The 19,189-nt window shown below is 38.8% G+C and overlaps 1 protein-coding gene across 1 annotated transcript in view; it reads left to right on the forward strand.

Annotated features, from left to right (window-relative positions):
- Nucleotides 1-213: 213 nt before the first annotated feature.
- LOC101345715 (zinc finger protein 433-like) overlaps nucleotides 214-19,189 on the forward strand; it is a 135,634-nt gene continuing 116,658 nt past the window's right edge. Inside the window, 1 exon segment of the mRNA XM_023733080.1 lies at nucleotides 214-824. The gene's annotated coding sequence lies outside the window, so the exon portion shown is untranslated.

Raw genomic sequence — 19,189 nt, forward strand, 5'->3', positions numbered from 1 at the left:
AGCTAAAATCCATCTGAAAAATACTGATCACCTATTACAGTGCTATAAATGAAATGAAAATTAACAAAAACAAAGCACAAAAGAAGAGCTTTTACTGACATCATTAAAAATAAGTAACTCATGATGAGTTCATTGACAAACTTGAGAAAATATATCTTTCCTGAAAATTTACCCATGTTGATATCAAATAAAAGTGTGTGTTGATCTACAAGGTGCAGTGTTCTGTAGGAGAACCATTGACCTCAACTTTGGACCTCTGAATCCCTGGAGGAAATCAGGTTCATGTTTTCCAGCCAGGCCAGGCCTGGATGCTTCTGATTCTTTGGTGTGAATATATTCCTCTGTGTGTGATCTCGTTGCCTGAAGGAAGAGGCCTGTGTGTCTGTGTGAAGAATAAAATTGTGTGTTCTGCAAGTTTGGAGCTTGTTTCTGCCTTAAATGCAAATGCTCTCAGGGTGGAATATTACCTTGAGCCTGGAAGGAAGCCCTGTTCAGGGAAAGAGCTGCGAGCCAAGAAGCTGTCACTCCCTCCTTACTCAGCACTCTCTCCCTCCATCTTCTTCCATTTCAGGTCTCAGGTGTGACACAGGGAGAACTAGTCCAGTCTAGGCAGTTGGAGACCTAGGGCGACCATCTTGCACATCTGTAAATTATAAGAAAGGATTTCAACTGCTCTTACTGGCTGTGTGGACCCAACATTATTCATCTGCCTCTAGACTGCCCAGTGGCCCTGCCTCCACTCACATCCCTCTTACTTTAAAAGGCTTCTTGGGCTTAGAGAGGACATTCACTTATAGACTTCCAGAAGCTGCAGCAAGGAAATGGTGAGTACTGCAGAGAGCTGCATTAGTCTTACCGTGAGAGAGCGAGGCTTGATAGGAATTGTTTGAGCACCACCTGTGTGCTGCAGGCCCCAAGGTTCCTCAGTGAGGTAAAAAGGTGGCAGAAGAGATCAAAGGATTGGGCCCTAGGAAGCATCCTAAGGCCCTGCTCCACTGTCCGTGGATGCTTCGTCTATACATATGTAGTTTTTCAAGATTTGGATGCTTGTGGTCATCTCTTTATGTGACTCTCAGAGCTGCCACCATGGGGCGTATCCACTCTGGGCCTTGGTACTCTGTGTTAAATGACCATCTTCAGACCAGAGTCTGAGACAGAACAGCTCTGGCTGAGGCTGAGCCCTAGGCCCTCCAGAGGCATCCTGTCCCATCACTGCAGTGTTCTTGGCTTCCCCCAGGCGCTGCAGCTCCACCTCTCACTGTGTGTGAGGGGGTAATACGGGAAGAGATAGTTCCTAGGGGAAGGCGCTGACTGTTTATGTGTCCCTAGGTGGGACTTGGTGCTCTCAGGCCCTCACTAAAGGTAGGAACCTGGGGATGGTAAGTCCAGCTGGATCATGTGTGGGCTCTTCAGCCCCATGTCTTTTTTTAGTGGGGAATGCTTTTACCTTGAGGCTTTCAGGTGTGTGGAAAGCATGAGTCCCCAGTGTAGCTCCGTGTCCTCCCACCTATGCTGAGAGCTAGTATTTAATCCCTATAATTTTCGACTGCTTTCCATACTCTTGTATTGGAGTTTAAAATTAAAATTTTTTTTGCTAAAGAAGCTCAACATTAGAGATGTGTACATTTAAGTTCTTGGGTTTACAGTTTCCACTTGAAAAAATTTCTAGATCATTTGGTGTATTTCTGTTGAGAATTTTTCAGTTTAATTGATATAAACTCAAACACAGAGGAGTGCCTATTTTGATGTAGAAGTTACTCTAAGGCTTAAATCTTGAGAAAGTTCTTAAACATTTAACAAGTCATGCCAGAACCGTTAATGTTAAGTATTTTAGCCATTTTAGAAACATTCTCCTGGCTGAGATAAAATGGACATATAGACTCTAATATCCCTGGTTACTGTGTTTAGAAAGAGAGCTCTAATTTATATTTTTGTGATTTGTACGAGTTTATTATAGCCTTTAATGATAATTGGGTCATAAATGATTAAATTTACATGGTTTTATTGTTATATGTGAATTCCTAATACAGTGAAAACATTTACTATCTCATTTGAATTTTATCATGTTTTAAAGTGCAGTATAGTTTACTGAAATTATGTTTTTTCGTTAGATAGTGCCTTCAAATTTGAAAATCGAAGATAAACTTTAGAAGTATATTTTATGAAGACTTCTATTCTTGTCCTCATCCAGCCCATCCCTTTTCTCCTAGCTACCTTTAAATAACCAGCTTCATTTCTTAAGCATTTTGCCAGTGTTTATGTAAAAGCAAGCAAATATAAATGAAATTTTTTTATTTCCCCTACTTTATTATGCAAAAGCTAGCATGGAATTTACACTTATTTATTTTTTCAACTGTTGTAGTTTAAGAGAAAGTTTACTGTTCAAGTTAGTGTTTCATACAAAAATTTATACATACATTGTTATGTGACCCTAGTTGCTGTCCCTATACTGTGACAGCACACTCCTCCTTTTCACCTCAGATATCCCGTGTCCATTCAACCAGCTCTTGACCCTCCCTGCCTTCTCATCTCGCCACTAGACAGGAGCTGCCTGTTTAGTCTCATGTATCTACTTGAACTAAGAAGCGTCGTCTTCACCAGTATCATTTTATGTCCTATAGTCCAGTTTAATCTTCATCTGAAGAGTTGGCCTTGGGAATGGTTTTAGTACTGAGTTGACAGAGAGTCTGGGAGCTATGTCTTCTAGGGTTCCTCCAGTCTCAATCAAACCATTAAGTCTGGTCTTTTTACTAGAATTGGAGTTCTGCACCCCAGTTTTCTTCTCCATCAGGGACTCTGTGTTGTCTTCCCTGTCAGGGCGGTCATTGGTGGTAGCTGAACACCATCCAGTTCTTCTGATCTCAGGCTGATGGAGTCTCTGGTTTATGTGTCCTTTTCTGTCTCTTGGGCTATTTCTTTTTTTTTTTTTTTAAATATTTTATTGTACTTCAGGTGAAGGCATACAGAACAGATAGTTTCTCATGTAACAGTAACACACATTTGGGCTATTTCTTGTGTCTTTGGTGTTCTTCGTTCTCCTTTGCTCCAGGTGGGTTGGACCAATTGATGCATCTTACATGGCCACTCGCTAGCTTTTGAGACCCAGACGCCACTCACCAAAGGGTGATGCAGAACATTTTCTTAATGAACTTTGTTATGCCAGTTGACCTAGATATGCCCTGAAACCATGCTCCCCAGACCCCCACCGCTGCTACTCAGTCCATCGAAATGTTTGGTTGTATTCAAGAAACTTCTTAGCTTTGGTATAGTCCAGTTATGCTGACTTCCCCTGTAGCGTGTGTTGTTCTTCCCTTTATCTAAGATAATTCGTGTCTGCTCTCTAGCTAATGAATACTCCTCTCCGTCTCCATCCTCATAACCATCAAAGAATGCTTTCTTCCGTGATTAAACCTTTTCGTGAGTTCTTATAATAGTGGTCTTATACGATATTTGTCCTTCTGTGATTGGCTAAATTAATTCAGCGTAATGATCTCCAGCTTTCTCCATGTTATCTTTCACGGCTTCATCGTTGTTCTTTATCCTTGTGTAGTGTTCCATTGTGTGGATATACCATAATTTGTTTATCCATTCGTCTTTTGATGGACACATAGGTTATTTCCATCTTTTTGCTATTGTGAAGAGTGCTGCAGTGAACATGGGTGTGCATATATCTGTGTGACGGCTCTTATTTCCCTAGGATATATTCCAAGGAGCAGGATTGCTGGATCGTATGGTACATCTATTTCTAGCTTTTTAAGGCAGCGCAAAATCGATTTCCAAAGTGGTTGTGCCATTTTACGTTCCCACCAACAGTGTATAAGTGTTCCAGTCTCTCCACAGCCTCTCCAACGTTTATTATTTTGTTGTGTTTTTTGGATTAATGCTAGCCTTGTTGGAGTGAGATGGTACCTTATTGTAGTTTTGATTTCCATTTCTTTAATGGCTAATGATCATGAGCATTTCCTCGTGTGTCTGTTAGCCGCCTGAATGTCTTGTTTGGTGAAGTGCCTGTTCATATCCTTTGCCCATTTTTTAATTTGGTTGTTTATCTTTTTCTGTTGAGGTTTTGCAGTATTTTGTAGTATTTAGAGATCAGACGCTGATTGGATTTGTCATAGCCAAAATCTTTTTCCCAGTCTGTAGGTTGTCTTTTGACTTTTTTGGTGAAGTCTTGTGATGAGCATAAGTGTTTGATTTTTAGGGGCTTCCAGTTACCTACTTTCTCTTCTGGTGTTTGTGTATTGTTAGTAATGTTTTGTATTCTGTTTGCGCTATGTATGAGGGCTCCTGGGATTGTGCCTATTTTTTCTTCCATGATCTTTATCATTTTAGATTTCATATTTAAGTCTTTGATCCATTTTAAGTTATTTTTTTGTGCATGATGTGAGTTATGGGTCTTGTTTCAGTTTTTCGCAGATGAACATCCAGTTATGCCAGCACCATTTGTTAAAGAGACTGTCTTTTCCCCAATTAACGGACTTTGGGCCTTTGCCACATATCAGCTGCTCATAGGTGGATGAATTTATGTCTGGATTCTCAATTCTGTTCAGTTGGTTTATGTATCTGTTGTACCAGTACCAGGCTGTTTTCACTACTGTGGTGGTATAATAGGTTCTAAAATCAGGTAGTATGGGGCCTTCCACTTTGTTCTTCAGTAATGCTTTACTTACCCAGGGTCTCTTCCTTTTCCATAGGAAGTTGGTGATTTGTTTTTCCATATCATTAAAAAATGCCATTGGAATTTGGATCGGGATTGCATTGTATCTGTAGATCACTTTGGGTAGAATTGACATTTTCATGATGTTGAGTCTTCCCCTCCATGAGTAAGGTATGTTTTTCTACTTATGCAGGTCTCTTGGTTTCTTGCAGTAGTGTCTTGTAGTTTTCATCGTGTAGATCTTTTACATCTCTGGTTATATTTATTCCTAAGTGTTTTATCTTCTTACGGGCTATTATAAGTGATATTGATTTGGAGATTTCCTCTTTGAAGTTCTCTGTTGGTGTAGGGAATCCAACTGATTTTTGTATGTTTATCTTGTAGTCTGATACTTCGCTGAAATCTTCTATTAGTTCCGGTAGTTTTCTTGTGGATTCTTTGGGGTTTTCTGTGTATAAGATCATCTCATTTGCAAATAGAGATACTGTTACTTCTTTCTTACCAATTTGGAAGCCCTTTGTTTCTTTTTCTAGCCTAATTGCTCTGGCTAGTGCCTTCAGCACAGTGTTGAATAAGAGTGGTGATAAAGGGCATGCTTGTCTGCTTCCCCTTTTCAAGGGGAATGCTTTCAGACTCTGTCCGTTTAAGATGATGTTGGCTTTTGGCTTTGTTTAAATGTTTTTACGTATGTTGAGGAATTTCCCTTCTATTTCTATTTTGCTGAGGGTTTTTATCATGAATGGGTGTTGAGCATTGTCAAATACCTTTTCTGCATCAATTGATAAGATCATGTGCTTCTTGTCTATTTTATTTATGTGATGGATTACATTGATAGTTTTTCTAATGTTGAACCATCCCTGCGTACCTGGTATAAATCCTACTTGATCATGGTGAATTTTTTTTTTTTTTTTTGATATATTGTTGAATTCTATTGGGTAGAATTTTGTTGAAGATTTTTGCATCAATGTTAATGAGGGATTTTGGTCTGTCATTTTCTTTTTTTGTAATGTCTTTACCTGATTTTGATATCAGGGTTATGCTGGCTTCATAGAATGAGTTTGGGAGTATTCCATCCTTTTCTATGCTCTGAAATACCTTTAGTAGTAGTGGTATTAACTCCTCTCTGAAAGTTCGGTAGAATTCTCCAGTGAAACTTTCCAGGGCAGGGCTTTTTTTTGTTGCGAGTTTTTAAATTACCTTTTCAATCTCTTGTTTTATTATATGTTTATTTGGTTGTTCTACTTCTGTTTTAGTTCAGGTAGGTAGTATATTTCTAGAAATTTGTCCATTTTGTCTAGATTTCAAATTTGTTACGGTACAATTTCTCATAGTATTCTGTTATGATTCTTTTTATTTCTGTAGGGTTTGTTGCGATATCATCCATCTCATTTCTTATATGACTTATTTGCTCCTCTCCTGTTTTTCTTTTGTCAGTTTGGCCAGTGGTTTATCAATTTTGTTGATCTTTTCAAAGAACCAGGTTTTGGTCTTGTCAACTCTTTCAGTTGTTTTTCTATTCTCTATTTCATTTAATTCTGTTCTAGTTCTTATTATTTCCTTTTTTTCTGATGCCTGAGGGGTTTTTGCTGCTCTCTTTCTACTTGTTTGAGTTCTGAGGTTAGTGTTTTGATTTTAGCCATTGTTTGCTTTTTGGGTGTGTGCATTTAATGCCATAAAGTGACCTCTGAACACTGCTGTTGCTGTGTCCCAAAGGTTCTTGTAAGATATATTTTCATTGTCATTTGATTCAATGAATTTCTTTATTCCATCCTTAATTTTTGATGAAGGTGTTGTTCACTTTCCATGTGTTTGATTTTTTTTCCTTGCTCTTTCTGTTATTTCTACTTTTATGGCTTTATGGTCAGAAAAGATGCTTTGTAATATTTCGGTGCTTTGGATTTTGTTAAGGCTTGCTTTATGACCTAATATGTGGTCTGTTCCAGAGAATGTTCCATGTTCATTGGAAAAGAAAGTATACTTGGCTGCTATTGGGTGGAGTGTTCGTTATATGTCTGTGAGATCAAGTTGGTTGATTGTAGCATTTAGATCTTCCATGTCTTTGTTGAGCTTCTTTCTGGATGTTCTGTCCTTCACCGAAAGTGGCATGTTGAAGTCTCCTACTACTGTTGTGGAGCTGTCTATTTCTCTTTTCAATGTTGTTAGTTTGTTTTATGTATTTTGGAGCCCTGTCGTTAGGTGCATAAATGTTTATTACAGTTATGTCCTCCTGGTTTATTGACCGTTTAATCCTATAGTGTCGTTCCTTATCCTTTGTGATAGGTTTTGCTTTTAAGTCTGTTTTGTCAGAGATTAGTATTGCCACTTACGTTCTTTTTTTGTGGTGTTTGCTTGATACATTTTTTCCATCCTTTGCGTTTTAGTTTGTGTGTTTAAGTCTAAGATGTGTTTCTTGTAGGCAGCATATAGACAGATCATGTTTTTTAATCCATTCTTCCACTTTTTGTCTCTTTTTATTTGTGCATTTAGTTCATTCACATTCACTGTCATTATTGATAGGTATGAGTTTAGTGCTGTCATTTTGATGTCTTTTTTTGTGTGTTGTTCATAGTTTCTTTGTTCCACTTAATTTTCTGTGCCGAGTTGTTTTTATGTATTTTCTTTTCATGTTTTTCACTGTTGATTTTGTGTTTGCTAAGTCTTTATGTTTTTTCTGTTTTTTATTTTGATGTGTATGATTGTTAGTTTCCTTTGTAGTTATCTTAAATATTATTCCTGTTTTTCTAAGTTTAATGTGGTATTTTATTTCTTTATATTGCCTTGACTTCATTTCCATATGAAAAATTTATGTCTACCTTTTTTAGTTCCTCTATTTTGTTTAAATGTCATGTTTTACATATTGACATCTGTTTCCCTATTTTCAGTGTTTTAGCTTTATTTTTATGACTTCCCTATCTGGGTTGATATCTGGTTGCTCTGTCCTGTGTTCTAGTCTTGGGTTGTTATCTGATGTTACTGATTTTCTAACCAGAGGACTGCCTTTAGTATTTCTTGTAATTTTGTTTTGGTTTTTGCAAGTTCTCTAAATTTCTGTTTATCTGGATATGCCCTAATTTCACCATCATAATTGAGAGACAATTTTGCTGGATATATAATTCTTGGCTGGCAATTTTTTTCTTTCAAGGCTTTATATATGCCGTCGCATTGCCTTCTTGCCTGCATGATTTCTCCTGAGTAGTCTGAGCTTAGTCTTAGTGATTCTCCTTTGTGGATGACTTTTATCTCTAGCCACTCTTACAATTCTCTATCTTTGGTTTTGGCAATTGTGTTTAAAATATGTGTTGGTGACTTTCTTTTGTGATCTACCTTACGTGGGGTTCGATGAGCATCTTGGCTAGATATCTTCTCATTTTTGATGATATCAGGGAAGTTTTCTGCCAACAAATCTTCAGCAGTTCTCTCTATTTTCTGTTATCCTTCCCATTCTGGTACTCCAATCACTTGTAGGTTATTCCTCTTGTTAGAGTCCCACATAATTCTTACAGTTTCTTCATTTTTTAAAATTCTTTTGTCTGATTTTTCTTGAAGTTAGATGGTGTCAAGTGCTTTACCTTCAATCTCACTAATTCTGACTTTCATTGCCTCAACTCTGCTCGTATTGAGTTGTCTAATCCTGAAATTTTGTTGTTCATCTTCTAGATTCCTGATTGCTGTCTGTCTGTGGATTCTTGCAGCCTATTAATTTGGTCATTATGCTCTTGAATAATCTTCTTAAGATTCTCTGTTATTTTGTGTATTCTTTAGCATGTTATGCATTGTGAATCATTGCCTACCTGATCTCTTGAAGAGTTTTGTGTATTAGTCTTCTACATTATACCTCTGGTAATTCCAAGAAATTCTCTTCCTCTGGAAAATTTCTTGATTATTTTGGGAGCTTGCTGAATCCATCATGGTCTACCTCTTTATGTGATTTGATATTGACTGCTGTCTCTGAGCCATCAATAAGTTATTATATTTATTTATTTTATGTTTGCTTATTGGGTCTTAGCTTCTTGTTTTATTTTGATTTGCCCAAATAGGCTGCTCATGTGACCTAATTTGATTATTGGCACCTTGAAGCTCTAATGTCTTGTCATTAGGTGGTTAGAGCTGTTAGTATGTAAGCCCAGGAGTCTGTTTAATTTTCTTGTATGAATTCAGCTCAGGTGTCCAAGTAGTCACGTAGTGTGTGGTGTACTCTCTCACCTACAGTCCTAGACGATCATGGGTGATTGGTGTAGGCACAGGTATCTGGCTGCGGTAGGGGGTCACGTGCTGAGCAAGGCAGAGGGCTGATGGCTGCCCCTGAGTTTCTGGGAGAAAATTGTGTCCCTGTTTTCTAGATCACGTAGGTAGGTGGGTTTTGCAGCTGGAGTATGAGCACCGAGTGCTGTTGGCTGTAAGGACTAGGGGGCACTATGTATTCTTTGATCTCCGTCGTGGGTGGCTAGGTGGTGTGGGTGGAGCCACTAGTCTTTGGGCCCCTGAAGTGTGTAAATGAGGACCCTGCTTAATGGGCAGAACAGTGTCAAATGTCACAAATCTGCCACTTCACCATATAGCTGAAACTGTTGTGGTTAAACTTCAGGTATATAACCTGTTGTATTGTCGTGAGAGCCTGTGCAGTTGAAATGGGCCCATAGAGGTCTGTGTAGGGGTGAAAGGCATTCGAAGTCTGGACCCCTTATGCCTGTGCCTAGGCAAAGGAGCTGTGCCTACCCTGATTTCCTAGATTAGGGGAGGCGGCTGATTATTTTTACCTGTTTGTTAATTTGTTCCCTCTCCAAGCCTGTAGTAATAACTCAGGGTGCATGACGGGTCGTACTTCTGGTCCAGAGGACTCAGCAGTCACTGAAGCTGGCCCGGTACCTGGTGGAGAGCAGGGAAGGAGGAGGTAAATGGGAGAGAGGTTTTTCCCATAAGGGGTGTTTTTTGATACGCGCGGTAGGCCAGATGCAGGTAGTGATCTTTTGCCTATTAAGCACCACTTCTCCTTAGTTTTGGATGCCCGAGTAGACACTTCCGCTGGGTGTCTCCCAATGTGGAAAACATCTCCCGAGCGTGACTGCTTCCCTCACCAGGCACGTGAGCTGATCCTGCCTGAAGGGCTCCGGCTCCCGCCTGTTCATGTCTGGTGGCTCCTCCCTGCTTCTGAACCATCTCTCCCTCCCCCTGCCACTTAGTCCAATAATGCAACTTTACGTTTGATGTTTGGGGCTCCTAGATTGTCATATATGATTGATTCACTTGTTTTTTCGGGTCTTTGTTGTAAAAGGGACCACAGGAAGCATCTGTCTACTCCGCCATCTTGGCCTTGCCTCCTGAGTTTACACTTATTTTAATGAAGAAATTATTTTGGTGATCTCTTCATAACAAAGTTTAATCTAAAATTTTTTTTAATTTTTTATTGTGCTTTAGGTGAATGTTTACAGAATAGTTTCTCATTAAACAGTCAGTACACATATAGTTTTATGACATCGGTTAACAACCCTGTGACACGTCAATACTTTCCCTTCTCGACCTTGAGGACTTTTTTTGGGGGGAAAATATACATAGCCAAAGTTACACCATTTTGAAAGTTTCTATATGTACAATTCAGTGACATTGATTACATTCATCCAGTTGTGCTGCTATTCTTACTATCCTTTTCTAAGTTATTCCATCACCATTATCTTCAACTCCCTGTTCCCTAGGCTTCCCATGAAACCTTCTGAGTTGCTGTTGTCAATTTGATCTCACATAGATAATTCTTTTTTTTTTTTTGTACCTTAAATGAAGGTTTGTAGAACAAATAGTTTCTCATTAAACAGTTAGTACACATATTGCCCTATGACAGTGGTTGGCAACCCCATGACATGTCAACACTGTCCCTTCCCAACCTTGGTTTCCCTGTTACCAGCTTTCCTGTCCCCTCCTGCCTTCTAGTCCTTGTCCCTGGACTGCTGTGCCTCATTAGTCCTGTTTTTTATGAGGCTGTCCAGTCCCCAGCTGAAAGATGAATTTCAGGAGGGGCTTCACTACTGGGCTAAAAAGGTGTCTGCCTTTTCCATACTCCCAGGGTTTCTCCAGTCTGTCAGGCCAGTAAATCTGGTCTCTTTTTGTGAGTTAGAATTCTACTTCCTTTTCCAGCTCTGTCTAGGACCCTCTATTGTGATCTCGGTCAGAGCAGTCAGTGGTGGTAGCCGGGCACCATCTAGCTGTACTAGACTCACTCTGGTGGAGGCTGTGGTAGCTGTGGTCCATTAGTCCTTTGGACTAATCTTTTCCTTGTATCTTGTTTTCTTCATTCTTCCTTGCTCCCAAAGGAGTGAGACCAGTGGAGTATCTTAGATGTGCTCACAGGCTTTTAAGACCCCAGATGCTACTCACCAAGGTAGAATGTAGAACATCATCTTTATAAATTGTGTTATGCCAGTTGAGCTAGATGTTCCCCGAGACCATGGTCCCCACAGCCCTCTGCCCAGCAATTCAGTCCCTCAGGGAGTTTAGAGAGCTTCCATGACCTTTCCTTGTACAAGTTGTGGTGGCTTCCCGAGTAATGTGTACTGTCTTAGCCTTCACCAAAGTTGCCACTTATTTAGTCCCCCCCCCTCACTCCTCCCATCCCTCGTAACCAACAAAGATTGTTTCTTTGTGTGTGTAAACATTTACATGAGTTATGCAGTAGCGGTCTCATATAGTATTTATCCTTTGTGATTGACTTATTTCACTCAGCATAATGTCCTCCAGTTTTGTTCCTCTTACTCTCCTGTGTTGAGTTCCTTTTGTTTGTGGATTTTTTTTTCCATTTCTTTTTTGTAGGTTTTGTTTTTACTGAGACTATGTTTTTTTCTTTATTTTGATGAGTAGGTTTATTAACTTTCTTTGTGGTTATCATAAAATTTACCCTTATTTTCCTAGATTTGAACCAGTCTATTATTACTTGGTATCGCTTTGCCTTCCTCTCCATTAGAAGGTTCTATACCCACAAGGTTTATTCCCTCTTTTATTGTTCTGATGCTGTTATCATTTACAGATTAACCTCTCTGGTTTCCTTTTGTAATTCTTTTGATTTTGCATAGTCCTTAAAAGTTCATTTCATAGGTTGGTACCTGGCCAGTACAATCTTGTGTCCTATATTCAGCCTGTGGTCTGATATTGTTTTTCTCAGATCGAAGGACTTCCTTTACTAAGTCTTGTAAGTTTGGTTTGGTGTTTACATAGTCCTTTAATTTTTTTTTATCTGGAAATGACCTAATTTCATTATCATATGTCAACGAGAGTTTTGCAGGATATATTATTCTTGGCTGGCAATTTTTTTCTTTCAAAGTTTTGTGTATGTCATCCCATTGCCTTCTTGCCTGCATGTTTCTGCTGAATAATCTGAGTTTATTCTTATTGTTTCTTTGTATGTGACTTCTCATTTTTCATTAGCTGCTCTCAGGATTCTTTGTCTTTGGTTTTGGCGAGTGTGATTATGATATGCCTTGGTGATTTTCTTTTGGGGTCTCTCCTATATGGGGTTCATTGAGCTTCTTGGATGGCCAGCTTTTCATCTTTCTTGATATTGGGGAATTTTTCTGTCAGCAATTCTTCAGTGATCCTCTCTGTGTTTTCTGTTTTCTCCCCGTTCTGGATCTCTGACCACTCGCAAATTTTTGCTTTTGATTGTATCCCACACAATTCTCAGGGTCTCTTCACTTTTCTTTATTCTTTTTTCTGAGTTTTCCTCAAACAGAGTTGTATCCAGTGTTTTGTCTTCAATTCCGCTGATCCTGTCTTCCACCATTTCAGATCTGCTCCTCAGCCCTTCTATGACACTGTCCATTTTTGAAATCTTGTTGTTTGTCTTTTGGATTTCTATTTTTCTATTTTTTGGATTTGTTGTTTTTGTATAAGTTGTAGTTGTGAATTTATTTTTGCATTTTGCTCCTGTATTTTCCTGAATTCTTCCATTTTTTTGTCTGTATTTTCCATGAATTTATCTGCCTTTTCCATGAATTTGTCTATTTTTTCCTCATTTTTGTTTGCCTTTGGCTTCAATTCTTTGATAATTTTGAGTATTAGAGATTTGATTTCCCTATCAGGTAGTTCTAGTGCTTTTTCTTTTATGGGATAGTCATCTGATGTTTTATTTTGGAACGTCTATTGGAAACATCCTATCCTGTCTTTGTAAATGTTTTGATACTGTGTGCTGTCTTCAGGGTGTTCAGTAGTTATTTTTGCTTGTTTATTGATTGTAGGTTTGTTTCATTCTTTTTTTAATTTGGCTATGTCTTAGCAGGTGGGCTTTGTGTTCTTTGCTGGTTTGTGGACACGGTACTTTTCATCTCCTTCTCTAATTGGCAGGATCAGTCACTCATATATGGTACAGTAGGGCAGGTCTAGCTGAAGAGGAGTTGCTAGGATGGATTGTTTATGGCACTTACTACAGCCACCAGGGCGGGTCGGTAATCCGTGCAGGGCAGGGTCCAGTAGGCTGTGCCTGTGCTGCTTGGTGGTGTAATGTTAAGTGCACGGTGCAGGTAGGCAGGATGGAGTGGGGAGGTTGTGATGTGTTGAGGTGAGTATGGGAAACGAGAGGAACAGGATACAAAAACATACAAACCAAAAAGAGTGCTAGGAGAGCTTGCCATTGGGGTGGAGAAGTGAGAGACTATGAAATAGAGAAAAACAAAAAGGGGAAGAAAAAGAAAAAAAACAATGAATAAATAAAAATTAGAAAGAAATAAGAATAGCAAAACTCTCAGGCATCCCACTGGTACGGTACGAAGGTCTGGGGAAGTTCTTCCCAGGTGTTGCATTACAGCCTGGCTAGAAGGCGTGGAGGAATTGAGCGCCAGGTATTCAGGGGACAGGAAGGGAAGAAAGGTATAGAGAGACAAGAAGCCGAGTAATGAAGAAAGACAAAAAAGGAAAAGGGAAAAGAAAACAAAAGAAATAAAACAAACAAACAAACACGTAAAGCCCCCCAAAAAACAATAAAAAAGCCCCACAGAAAAAAGAAATGCTCTCAGGGATTCCTCTGCCCGTCTGCGCAAGCTAAGGGGGTAGGTCCCAAGCCGTGTAGCCCTGCCTAGCCAGAACGGGCTCCCAACTCGACAAAAAGAAAAGAAAACAATTCAAAATAAGCGAACAAAAGCCACGGGATCCCACCAGCATGGCAGCACAGACCGGGAAGCAGTTCCACACTTGAATGGAGCTCCACAGCCCCTCAGGAAGAAGCAAAGATGGCGCACACAGCCAGGTATTTGAGCAGAAGGAGGGGGAGGAGGTGAGAGGTAAGGAAGAAATCAAAAGAAGCGGAAAAAAGGAACACCAGCAGCCAACAAATGGCACTTGGAGTCAGTCCGTGCAGGCGGGTGGAATCCAAGCAGCTGGTGCTTCTCTGCCAAGAGACTGTGGCTGCGGGAAGCAGAGGAGGCTGAGTGGGGGTGAAGAAGGGTGGGGGGGTGAGAAAGCGTATATGGCCAATTACCGGTTGTTCTGTCTGCTGCTGGAAGCTCTGTGAAGCAGCTTTCTCGTTCCCCTTATTTGCTGGTCTCTGATAGGAGTCCAAGATGGCAGATCTGTGGTGCGTTAGCTGATAGGGGACCTCTGCATGAACCTCTCCTTGCTCTCTGTTCTCTGTTAGTTTTCTCACTGCATTTGGTGCTTGGCTGAGTTCTTTATCTCTTCATTTGATGTTTTAGGGTTTCAGGATTGCCGTTTTCTCTGTTTGGCTTAGTTTTTCGGATCTTTGCTGTGGAGGGACGGCGTGGTGCTTCTGCCTAGAGTGCCATGTTGCTGGAAGTCTAATCTAAATCTTATAAAACTCCAGAATGCGTTACACAATTGATCTTAGTTTTGTTGTTGTTTTTAATTGCAGTGCCATGAAGGGACACTTGTACTGTGGCCATTATTTTGCATTTACAAAGCTTGTTCTAGTGAATATAAATGTAAATTTGTAAGAACTGGGTATCAATAGTTTATGTATTAAAGCTCTTCTTAACTAAGGTAAGTAAAATTAAAATGAAGGGGTTTTCACATGAGTTTGTCTAATATATGAAAATTTTATTCCGTGTTTTAAATAATATTTTAAATTTTCTATTGTCATCTATATCAGAAACGAGTGTATAAAATTTTGCAGTATAATTTAAATAGTAATCTGAGTTTCTGTTAATCAATAGACTTTGGTCAGTTTTTTTGGCCTCCCAGTGTGTCCCACCATGATCTTATCCCCTCCTGCCTGCGGAGTGTTATTGTCTGTATTTTAGAAGTTTATGACCATTACTATTATTATTGCTGTTGGTGTTAGGTTTACCACCCCAGTTTTAATTCATAACTCTGTATTGTTTAGTTTTGCCTCTTTTGAACTTTCTGTAAATTCAATAATTTGTCCGTTTGGGTTCTTCAGTGACTTGTTTTCCTCAGGATGCTTTTGAGTTTCATAGATGTTGGTGTCTGTAGCTCTAGTTTACCCATGTGCCTATTTTGCGTAGTCCATATGTTGTATGAATGGGCCTCAATTTAACTACTCATTGTAGAGGTTACAGGATTAGGGGTGGTTCAAGTGTAATTTTTGCTCTTGTGAGTATTGTGCTTTTCTTCTGTTCATTCTCTTTCCACATTCCATGTGCTCCTCCACAGTAACTCACCAGAGAGGGAAAATGGCTGAGTTACAGATCATAGCCATGTTCAAATTTACTCAGAAAATACTGATGCATTTTACAACTTTTCCTCCCACAAAATATATTTTATTTGTGCCATCTGTTTATCCAATGAATTAATTTTTGTTCTTGTAAAGAGTAGTAAATGGTATCTTTGATTTTATTCTGTTATTACCTTGTATTACTCATTATGAACAAGGCTATATGTATTATCTTACTGTTAATTTATATTTCTATGACTTTTTAGGTCTTCTTTACAGACTTTGGCAATTTTTCTCCTAGCATGTAACTTACCTTTTCCCTTATTTTTTCTGCCCATTAATGAATAGCTGTAAATTATAATATAGTTGAATTTCTGTCTGTCTCCCTCCTTATGTCTTACACTTAAGAATTTTTTTCTCTTTTCTGATGTACTGTATTTTTTTGCAAATGGTGTGCCCACATAAATAATGTATATGTACATGTAACACATATAAATGATGAACTTATGTAAAGAAGTTCTGACATAGCGTGTCCATGCATATACTAGACATGTCTCGTGACATTTCCAGAAGTGAACTTTGGCGTCATTCACCCTCGTTCAATAGTCTGAAAATGTTACTTTTGATGATAATTATGTAATAAAGGTATACAGTTAAAAGTATCAGACAGAAAAAAATTGAAATTGAAGTCATTGTCAGCAAAGGAAATCTTGTACTCTATTAGGAGTGAAAGAAAGGAATTTCACTGAGTAATAAAACAGCCCATCCTTGGCCAAACCCACTGCCACAGGAACTTTTTTTGCATCAGACTTTAAAGTCTAGGACCATCTCTTGCACACACCACTTTTTCAGCCACCACCCCAATCTTATTCATTATCCTTTCTTATCTGATTATGCCCATAATATTCTAACCTATCCCATAATCTTCTAACCTATCTGCCTACATTTCTTCCTTACACACTGGTTCTTTAAGAGCTGTCATATTCGTTTTCTTCTCTGCTCACAAGCTAAAAATTGCTCTGCATCTCACTCAGATTAAAAGCCAGATTCTTTTCAGTGGCCAAGAAGAACCCTAGGACATGATACGCCCACTGACGCCAATCACCTGTTCAAATTATTTTCCTGCCTGACTGTCCTCCAATCACGCGGCCTTTGGCTCTTCATAAAACATATAAGACACCTTTCCACCTTCTGGCCTGTGCTCTGGCTGTTTTCACTTTCTGGAAAAATCGTGTCTCAGGTATCTCTTGGTAATTTCTTCACATCCCTCAAGTTTTCGCTCAGGTGTTTGTTTTCAATGAAGCTTACTGTGAATGTCGTAATACTGCTACTTGCATTGCCAGCACTGTCAATACTCTGGATCCTGCTATTCTTAAAATTTTTCTGTTGTACTCATCACCTTTACATAGACAGAATTTAATGTTATACAAGTTTTCCTGCTATCTGAAAGTAGAACGTTAGTATGAAACCTTTCATAAGTCAAATGGCATAAAGTGAAGAAGCGATTACCATTAATTTATATAGGAAAACTTTTTAAGCATTCCCAGACCTATAAAATAGTCTACTAAATCATACCAAATTATATATAAAACTTAAAATAACACTAACGTATCGTAAAAGCTGGAATGACACGATAAATACACAGCCTATATAAAGTAGAAATAATGTATGTATGGTGTAGTTTCACCCTCGCCAGTCAGAGTGCATGCTGCCTCTTTAACAGTTAGCTGCAAAACAAATGCTGAATGCTATTTCCGCTTCTAGCCTTTATTCATAAAAGCAAAAAATCCTCTGGCTTCTTTTGGTTAGTGAAAAGAGGTACTAATATAGGTCTTTTGTTAAAGCAAAGTGGCGTAAAGCAAATTTGCAAAAAGCAGGGGATACCTGTATTGTTGATTGCTAAGTCAGCAACCCTTACAGTAGAGAGATATTTGAGTTTTTCATTTATATATCCCATTACATAGAAGACTGTCTCACATATCTGATTTTCTGCTAGTTCATTTCTTTAATAAATAGATTTTGTTTTTAGAGCAGTTTTAGGTTTCCAGAAGAATTGATTGGAAAGTACAAAGTCTCCATATACCACTACTTCTTTTCCCCACCTCTTTTTAGTTTTTCCTGTTATAGCATCTTTTATTAGTGTGCTAAATTACTTACTATTGATTAACCAATACGGATACATTATTATCGACCAAAAGGTATAGTTTATACTAGGGTACTGTCTTAGTTATCTAGTATATTAAACAGAAATATCACAAAGTGGCTTTAACAAGCAGAAATTTATTTTGTCATAGGAGGATAGAAGTCTGAATTTAGGGTGCCAACTCTAGGGGAAGGCTTTCAGCTCTGGAGTAAGGTCCTTGTCTCTTTGTAGTTTCTGTTCCTCATCGATCATCACGTGGCTTGTTATCTATCTTCCCCATCCCTGCTTCCTTAACTGGCTCATTTTATATCTCGTGGAGGTTGACTAGAGGGTCCCAGACAGAGCAGTAGAAAAATGTAGAACAAAATTCAAGTTCACAAAAAAAAAGACCTGACTTAATGGTCTGACAAAGACTGGAGGAACCACTGAGACTATGGCCCATGGACACCCTGCTAACTCAGAATGAAACCAGTCTTGAAGTTCACCTTTCAGCCAAAGATTGGACAGGCTTATAATATAAGCAATAGCACATATGAGGAATCTGCTTCTTAGTTCAGTCGAGTATAGGAGACCAGATGGGCAACACCAGCCCAAAAGCAAAGACAAGAAGACAGGAACGGACAGGAAAACTGGATGAATGGACACGGGGAAACTGGGATGGAAAGGGGGAGAATGCTGAAACATTGTGGGGGTCGCAATCAATGTCACAAAACAGTTTGTGTATAAATTTTTGAATGAGAAGCTAATTCGCAGAGAAAACTTTCACCTAAAATACAATAAAAATTAAAAAATGGAGATGTTGACTTAAGACGCTCCTTGCATGAATATTGCCTCTTTAACATAACAAACGAAGCCTGTTCCCAAATGGGGTTATAACACAGGTATAAGGGTTAGGATCTATAATACATATTTTTGGGGGACACAGTTCAGTGTATAACAGGTACACTCTTTGTGTTGTACACTGGGTGTTGACAAATATGCCATGTATCCACCTTATAATATCATACAAAATAGTTGCACTGCCCTAAAAATTCCTCATACTCCACCTATTCATTCCTTTCCATCTCCCCTGAAACCTGGCAAATACTGGTGTTTTTACTGTGTATATATATCTTTGCCTTTTCTAGAATGTTATACAGTTGGAATCATATATGGCATTTTTAGATGGACTTCTTAGCAAAACTCATTGAAGGTTCTGGCATGTCTTTTGTGACTTCGTAGCTGATTTCTTTCTATAGCTGAGAATATTCCAGTGTATGGAATACGCTGCTTATCCATTCACCAATTGAAGGGTATCTTGTTTGCCTCCGATTTTTGGCAGTTTGGAAAAAAAGTGTCGTAAACACTTATGTGCAGGTTTTTGTGTAGATGTAGGTTTTCAGCTCATTTGTGTAAATACCAAGTAGGTAATTGCTGGATCATTTGGTAAGATTATGTTCAATTTTGTAAGAAAGTGCCAAAATAGCTGTACCATTTTGCATTCCCATCAGCAGTGACTGACAGTTCCTGTTGATCCACATTCTGGTGTTGTCATTGGATTGGAGTTTAGCCATTCTGATAAATATGTGGTGATATCTTATTGTTTTAATTTGCAATTGCTTAATGATACTGGATGTTGAGCATCTTTTCATATGCCTGTTTGTCACCTGTATATTTTCTTTGATGAGGTGTCTGTTCAGATCTTTTGCTCATTTTCTAATTGGTATTTTGCTTTCCTATTCAGTTTTAAGAGTTCTTTGTATATTTTGGATAAAAAATTGAAAGGAAAACACATTGCAATCTA

Source organism: Trichechus manatus, unplaced genomic scaffold, assembly GCF_000243295.1.
Source record: "Trichechus manatus latirostris isolate Lorelei unplaced genomic scaffold, TriManLat1.0 scaffold00057, whole genome shotgun sequence".
NCBI lineage: Eukaryota > Metazoa > Chordata > Mammalia > Sirenia > Trichechidae > Trichechus > Trichechus manatus.